Raw genomic sequence first — 7,829 nt, 5'->3', positions numbered from 1 at the left:
TAGGGAATGAAAACTGCTTTCCCTCCATCACCTGGCTGAAGGTCTTACATTGTTCACGACCACTCACAAAGGAAAGAATGGGTGGTTTTAGGTTGTCTGGGTCACCTTTATTCACTCCATTTATTGTAGGCTGGGTAATAAATGCTTCGAGGGCTTTCCAGCAAGGCCAAGGAGCCCTCGCACGCGGTGGCATTCTGCAACTAGTGGCACCATTGAGGTTCATTGCCTAGTTGCAGAGTGCAATCGTCAAGACTGAATAAATCTTAAAATCTTCTAACCTCCTAGATAGTCAAGTTGTTGGAAAACACAAATGATTATCATATGTCTCTTTCATTTAGATATACCCCCGCATGGGTAAAGAGCATTCCATGTGGATGAAAATTATAGTTGTGTGTTAAGACTTTGCTTCATAGACTCTACTAAATGCAGATTTACCCATTCAATTTTTAAAGATATATAAGAAAAATAATAGAACTATATCATTTCAAGTTAAAATATAAATATCAATCATGCTATATACTTTCACTACATAAAATATGATAATAATATATTTATGATTCATATTGCTCACTAATATATACATACTCAATAACTACACAATAGTAAACTTTTATGTAAAAATACAAAAAAGTTTTTTTAAGGGATGTTTTGTGCCTAGAAAAGGTGCATAAGTTCTTTCCCATGCAAGCCAAATCGGTTTCCTCATTCCTCTGATGTCTCTTCTCCTCACCTCACAGGGATGACTACCAGCATGGACGACTCTTTAGAATTTCATTGATCAAAAGTAATACCAAAGGTCTGTTTGGGATCATTTTGACGGGGAAGATTATCTAAAGGATCATGCCCCCATCTACAAATTTACAAAGACTTGGCAAAAATTTGTGGAATCTACATGCATGGATTTTAGAGTACTGGAAGGAGGTATCAAGGAAGAACTTTACATTTATCTTTGTGTCAGCGGTTTTCCTATCCTTGAACTTGACTCACTGGAAGACTGGAGGAAGGTGTTGAATATGGGCCCATGGTTTCTCAATGAAGATTTCTTATGTCTGAAATGTTGGTTACCTTCCTTCGATCCATGTTTATATTCTTTTTCCACAACTTGCTTTTGGGTTTGACTCCCTTACTTGCCTCTATAGTATTGGGAATTGGAGAGCCTATGAGAAAAGGGAAATAGCCTTGGGAAGTATTTTTTCTCAGCTAGAACAATTAACTATACCAGCCCAACCTGTGCATGCTTATGTGTTGAAATGATGGACCTCTTTATTGGTCTTCCTGTTGAGATAGATTTGAAGGGAGGTAACAGAAATTGTTGGCAGCCTGTAGAATATGGGAGAATCCCTTTCTGGTGTAGAATTTTTTTCTCTATAAATCATACCATGGCACAATGTAATAAAATGGCCTCTACACAAGGGAGTCTGACCTCAAGAGATGGACCCATCTAGTTGGAGGGGATGGAGCCTCACCTTTATTTAATCTCCCCCCAGGGTCAAAATAATACTTCAACACACTCAGATACTCCTAAGGCTACAACAAAATTAGATTATCTTCCTTTGACAGGTTTTAGGATCCATCTTCAAGAGCTTCTCATGACGATGATTGTAATGGTGGTAACGTAGGGCACTCACCAAATGTGATAGGGATAGATAATTCCTTGGCTCTACAACTTCTTGGAGTCTGTTATTGTTCTGAGGAGCTTCAAATGGATAGGAGGGAATGGCAATTTAGTTTTTAGAGTGTATTAAGGTATCATTATTTTTTATACAAATTCATTATAGTAAATGTTTGGTACATATTAAGGGTTGGATAACCATTTTCTAGATGGTAAGTCGAGACTTGTAGTATCTTCAGAGCCGAGGATACCAAGATTGACATTGACAGCACAATAGGTAAAGTTATGCAGAATCTGTATACTACCATGCAAGCAATTCAAGACTCGATAGTAGTGAAAAGGAATAAATTCTATCAACAAAAGCTTCAAAAAGGTTGCAGCTAAACTAGCTCCAAAAAGTCACTATTCCCACATAGCACAAAGGTTAGTCAAAAATTACAGATCTTGTTTGTATTCGACGGAACTAGCTTTGTCTTTCATTTTTCTGAAAAATATATAACATGAAGGTTAGTGAGTCCTAGAAAATGAGAAACTCTCGAATTTCAATAAATTCTAGTGTCCATGTTAAGATTAATTTGTCATACGTTCCAATGACAAATTATTAGATTGCACACTTTGGTTATTTTATGCATCCTATTCATAGAGCATCCACTTCCAATTTTTTTCTTTATCATATCAGGTACTCTTCCTTTATGCTTCTAGAGATTAAAAAAATAACTATACAATAAATATTTAATAATAAGAACAAAATTGTGAGCAATTTTTGAGAAGTTGAGAAGAAACACTATAAACAACAACAAAATTTTAAAATAAAATGAATTATTAAATGTAAAGTTATGATCATGTGAAAAAAGAATAGATTTGTAAACATTATTTAATAATATTGCATTCAAATGATTTTTTTTCAAAATTTAATTCTCCGTCTTATATATTTTTTCTTTATATCAAAATTTCTTATTTTCAAATTTATTTTATTTATTTTAATAAATGAATTAATTTAAAATATATTTTTAAAATCTAATATGATTTATGTTATATTTTATTTATGATGTAGTATTTAGGTTTATTAAAACAATTTATCAATTTTAGATTAAAAATCTCATTAATAAGAAAATATTCTAGGGTCAAATAAGGTTAATTAAATAATAAACATTTCAATAAATAATATCTCAAATAAACATTCCATAGATTTCAATTGTGATAAACAAGATTTTTTTCTAAGAACAATATATGTTAATGATTACATAATTGTCACATTCCTTTACAATCTTAAAACTTATATCTCTCAAATATTTTCCATGCATATAATACAACATACATACATATCTATGGTACTAAACAAATCTATTATTTTTTCCCACTTATACTCTAAAAATATATAGGTTCAACTAGAATTTTCATTATGTCATCCCTGATACCCTTGCTAGATTTTGAAAATCCATCAATATCCCTAAAAATGAAAGCTACTGACCTATACATATCAAAATATAATCTCTTGCATGTAGTTGGTATTTCATACTCATAGAATAGATGGCATTTCACCAATTCTTCAAAATTTAACTCAATAAGCATATTGATATGATCTAAAGCTTGCTCCATTGTTGTTCTAGGATTGTCCTTCATATAACACTCTATCCATGATGCGTTCTCTCCATGCTCTTTCTCATCCTTAAAAAAAAAATTGAAATAAATATTTATGTCTTTTTTTATTAGAATGTATACTTAATAAATAATGAGTCAACACTTTTTACATAATAGTGGATATGTACCTGAAAATCTTTGGAGTCATCAATTAGCCGACATCCCCATGCAACACAACTTTGGAACTTATTCATTTTTTTAATAATGTCATCATTAAAAAATGTGTCAATTAAAAGCATGGGAAATAATGAGAGCACTGGAACTATTGTAGATGGTACAAAACTCTTTAATTATTCAGTCAAACTTGGATGATAATTGTTAGTGATCCATTCAGCATCTTGATGTTGTGCCTGAATAGTAGTCTTTCGCTTCAATTTAAAATAAAAAATATACCATTAGATTTATGGTAACAAATAATTTCAAACAAAATCAAAATGAACTAATATTTTTAGATATTTAAACTCTAAATTAGATTTTTTTACAATTAAATAACTTACATTATCATGCATCCACTTTCACACACTTGGGCCATGTATCTTCTCTGCCTCAATAGCTATTTCCATGTATGTTTCATGGGAAAATTGAAAACATGTTTTCATATATTCTGGAAGTTGATTCATCATTGACATGTCCTACCTAACATTGGAATTATAATAAATAGCATATACATAAATAATACCAACACATACAAGAAAAGGTTATCATAATAACATATTGTATAATATATTTACATAGTTGATCAAAGCTGATGCAAAAGGTACAAGCTCATTGATGGTTCCATAAGTGTCAAAAATATCATCAAGAAGAGTAATGAGTGTACCCACTTTAGCAAAGCAAAGCCTAATTGCAGAGAGCTCATTCTCATAAAGTCCACATGTATACAAAAAATAGAACTCCACATGTCGTTGTCTGAAGAAACTTAGTTCCTTTACTTCTCTGTCATTCCACCATCTATTTATTTGTATCCCAAAAACCAAAATATTTGACCCTATTAGCATTATAAGGAACATAATGAAACCCTTAAATAGATTAATTTGAAATTTATTTAAAACAAGGATAGAGTTATATATAATTCCCTTACTTGGATAAAGTTTTGAGCTCATTATGGTGTTGATTTTGTAAAATATTAAAATCTAGTATTGCCAATTCCAAAATCTTCTTCCTTTTGTCACTTGACATTCTGAAAGACAAAGTAAAAAATATTAGTACTAATTAGATTAGATTTGGTTAGTTAGACAATATGATACTCTTGCATGAAGTAGAAAAAATAAATAAATTTATATTAAGCATAATTCAACAAAAGCTTACTATGTAAATTATTTAGAAAGGTTCATATGAAATGATGCTTGGACTTACTCATAAACTCCCTTCATGCACATTGAAGCATCAATGTCTTGTCTGAATATTTTGATATAGTTCAATGCCTCCCATCTAGGGACTCTACACTTCCATGGGTTCTTCATAACATATTCAACCTGTACAATCAAAATTAGATAAGATTATATTAATTTTTACAATTATCAAACTAAATTAATAACTCAAGAAAGCATTTACAAACTTAAAAGTTGAAAGAATTAATGAAGCCTCATCTAAGGACCTCTTATTTGGTTAAGTGGTAAGATGAATTGGTTACTATAACAAGATGAAAGGTTCAAGCTCTCAAAAATAATTGATTGTTTTTTTATTAAAAAGAAAAGCCACATCTAATCACATTATAATATCAAACTTTTAATATGATGATGGATCACTTAAAAATAAAAAATTTATTAAATAATTCAAAGATTAAAAGGACCTTCATGTACGTATAACAACTATCAATTATTCTCTATCAAGATTGAAATTAATAAAAATCACAAATGAATATGTCATCTAAAGTTTTGTCTATGTACAAGATAATCTTCCTATTTTTATATTATCATAATCTAGTAATATGGTTAAAGTTTGCCATTGAATTAGATATTACTCGTATGTGCAAAACACAATCTTATAATGGGCTACTAAAGTTGTTTATGATTGATAGAATACTTGCCTCTACTAGAAGTTGACTTTTGTTCATTAACTCTGGATTTTCTTGAATTGCTTGTCGTAGGCACGTAGAAGCAAATATTTTGGCCTGTTTCAAGATATTCTCCCTTGGAAAACAGATCTCTGAAGCTCGATATAAACTCAATAGACTTCTTAATTTGGATTCATCTTCTTTAGAGCTCTCAAGATAGATGAATTGTCCCATTTGGAAGTTCTGAAAAACATCTGTGAAGTAAAAATATTAGAAATAGATGTCGAAACATAAAACTGATCATCTGACCTAAGATTCTACATTTTTCAACAACGTTAAATGAATTACAACAGATGTAAGCTAAAATAGAAAATAAATACCTGGAGACACACAATATCCATTGAGACGAAGAATATCAACAACGAAGAACCTTTCAAGTAGGTCACAAGGAGATGGATTAATTTCTCCATCGCCAACGAGACCATCAAATATATCCATCTTAATCTCCTCAATTAAGGTGTTAACTCTCTCGGAGTACGAAGGCGCCTGATGTGTACAGAAGCGTAAGATTTCATAACAGTAGAGAAAAAAATGAAAGGAAATAAAATACTTGGTTGCAGTCATAAAGCTGAAACACTCACCCCATATGACGATGGAATGAACTGCAAGAAGTTGTACTCCCAAAGAGTAGAGAAAAAACAGAAGGAAATAAAATACTGTATTAAAGAACTTTTAAGTTATAACTTTTTCTTACCCCATATGGCGATGAAAGGGACTGAAGGAAGTCATACTCCCAAACGTTTGGATGAAATTCTGCTACCCTTCGATTGACCACCATTAGGGAACACCAGATATATCACTACTCACACTAAGAGACTCAACTCAGAGCGAATGATGGGAAAGAAACTTCACCTCCTTAGCCTTATATAGAAGAGAGTTGTAAGTAGCATAGCAGCGAAAATTTAGGAAACGTTAAACGTTCACTAATAATTTTGTAAATAGAACTGGGTTGGACACGACCACACGAATAGCCATATTCAGTCATTTCGAAGGATAGAAGGATTTCATCCAGACGTTTGGGAGTATGACTTCCTCCAAACTACATACCTAATGTTTAAATACAACTTTATTAATACACTATAATTTTTTGTGTTTTTTCTGCATTGTCTCCACGGTTAAAAATCTTATGTTTCTGTACTGCCAGAGAGACTAAGACAAGAACACCGAGCATCCAGTCCATTAGAAGAATCCAAGAATTTCATCCAAATCTTTGCGTGTACAACTTCAGCTTTATGACTGAAATAGAATCCAAGAATTTCATCCAAATTTGAAAAAGTTACCAAAATTTGACATAAAAATTTGAAAAAGTTACAACTTCAGTTAGGCAATTTGACATAAAAATTTGAAAAACTTACCAAAATTATTTCAAAAATATGTAAGAATAAATTTAATAGAAAATTGAATATAGTTTCTAAGTTACTAATTGCTTTATGAAAAAAAAAAACTATTTGATGAAAATTTGAAATTTTAGTACTAAAATTTTGAGGAAAAAGATAAGAAACTAATGTCCATCTGACCACCCTAACCACAATCAAATCATTTTTTTAAAAATATTTTCGATAAAAGTAGAAGACTCATCTCCGGATGTGACACATATTTTTTTAATTTTTATTTTTCAATAAATAACTAATTATAAATTTTTTACTACAAATTTTTAAAAATATAAAATTATTGTATTTCTAACCACCATAACTTGGTCAAAACTTTATGATTTTTTTTTAATTTATTTTCCTATAATATGTGAAGCATAGAATGTGATCCATGTTTCAGATTCAGAAAATGTGATTATGTTTGAAAGTTATTAGATATTTTTCAATCAACCTATCAATTAGGACTATAGTCAGAATATCTCTATTTCAAATCCTCATGTTCCTAAATATACCCAAGTATTAACAAAGAAGAGAGAGAGAGAGAGTTCTTGAGAAGAATCACTTTTTGACAAGAGGTAGTAGCATAATAAGTAAAAAAATGAGCTGAGTTTCAAGCTTCCACCATAGAAGAATCCCCGAGGATGATAGAATCATCCACAAATTGCTTATGTGAATAGATAAGAAGTTTGGAAGAAGGACATTTAATCTTTCCACTCAACACCATATTCAAGATATATATGCCAAAGACCTCTGTCATGATTATAGAGAGCAAGGGAGATGGAGAAATGGGGTCCCCTTGTCTTAATCCTCTAGAACTTGAAAAGACCCCCAAAGATGAGCCATTAATTATAACTGATGATTTGGCCATCGACAAGAATTACCATATGAGATCTTGGAATTTTTTATCAAAACCAAAATCATCAAGTACCTTCAACAAAAAATTCCAGTTGACCCTATCATTGGCCTTCATGAGATCCAATTTTAGGAGAAAATTTGCCTTTTTGTTAACCAATAAGGAGCCAATATTTTTCATGAACCATCACAATGGATTAAAGCATTTGGCGACCAAGTACAAATCCATTTTGCTAATCTGCAATAATGTTGGGAAAAATCCTCTGAATCCTAATAGCAAGGATCTTAGAAAAAAAAT

General features: G+C 31.1%; 1 pseudogene; it reads right to left on the bottom strand.

Annotated features, from left to right (window-relative positions):
• Positions 1 to 2,886: 2,886 nt before the first annotated feature.
• LOC131064579 (sesquiterpene synthase Cad-like) lies at positions 2,887 to 6,087 on the bottom strand (annotated as a pseudogene).
• Between the last annotated feature and the right edge of the window lie 1,742 nt (positions 6,088 to 7,829).

The sequence above is a fragment of the Cryptomeria japonica genome, chromosome 8, assembly GCF_030272615.1.
Source record: "Cryptomeria japonica chromosome 8, Sugi_1.0, whole genome shotgun sequence".
Taxonomy (NCBI): domain Eukaryota; kingdom Viridiplantae; phylum Streptophyta; class Pinopsida; order Cupressales; family Cupressaceae; genus Cryptomeria; species Cryptomeria japonica.
The sequence above is the reverse complement of the archived record's forward strand: the minus strand, read 5'-3'. Positions and strand labels throughout refer to the sequence as shown.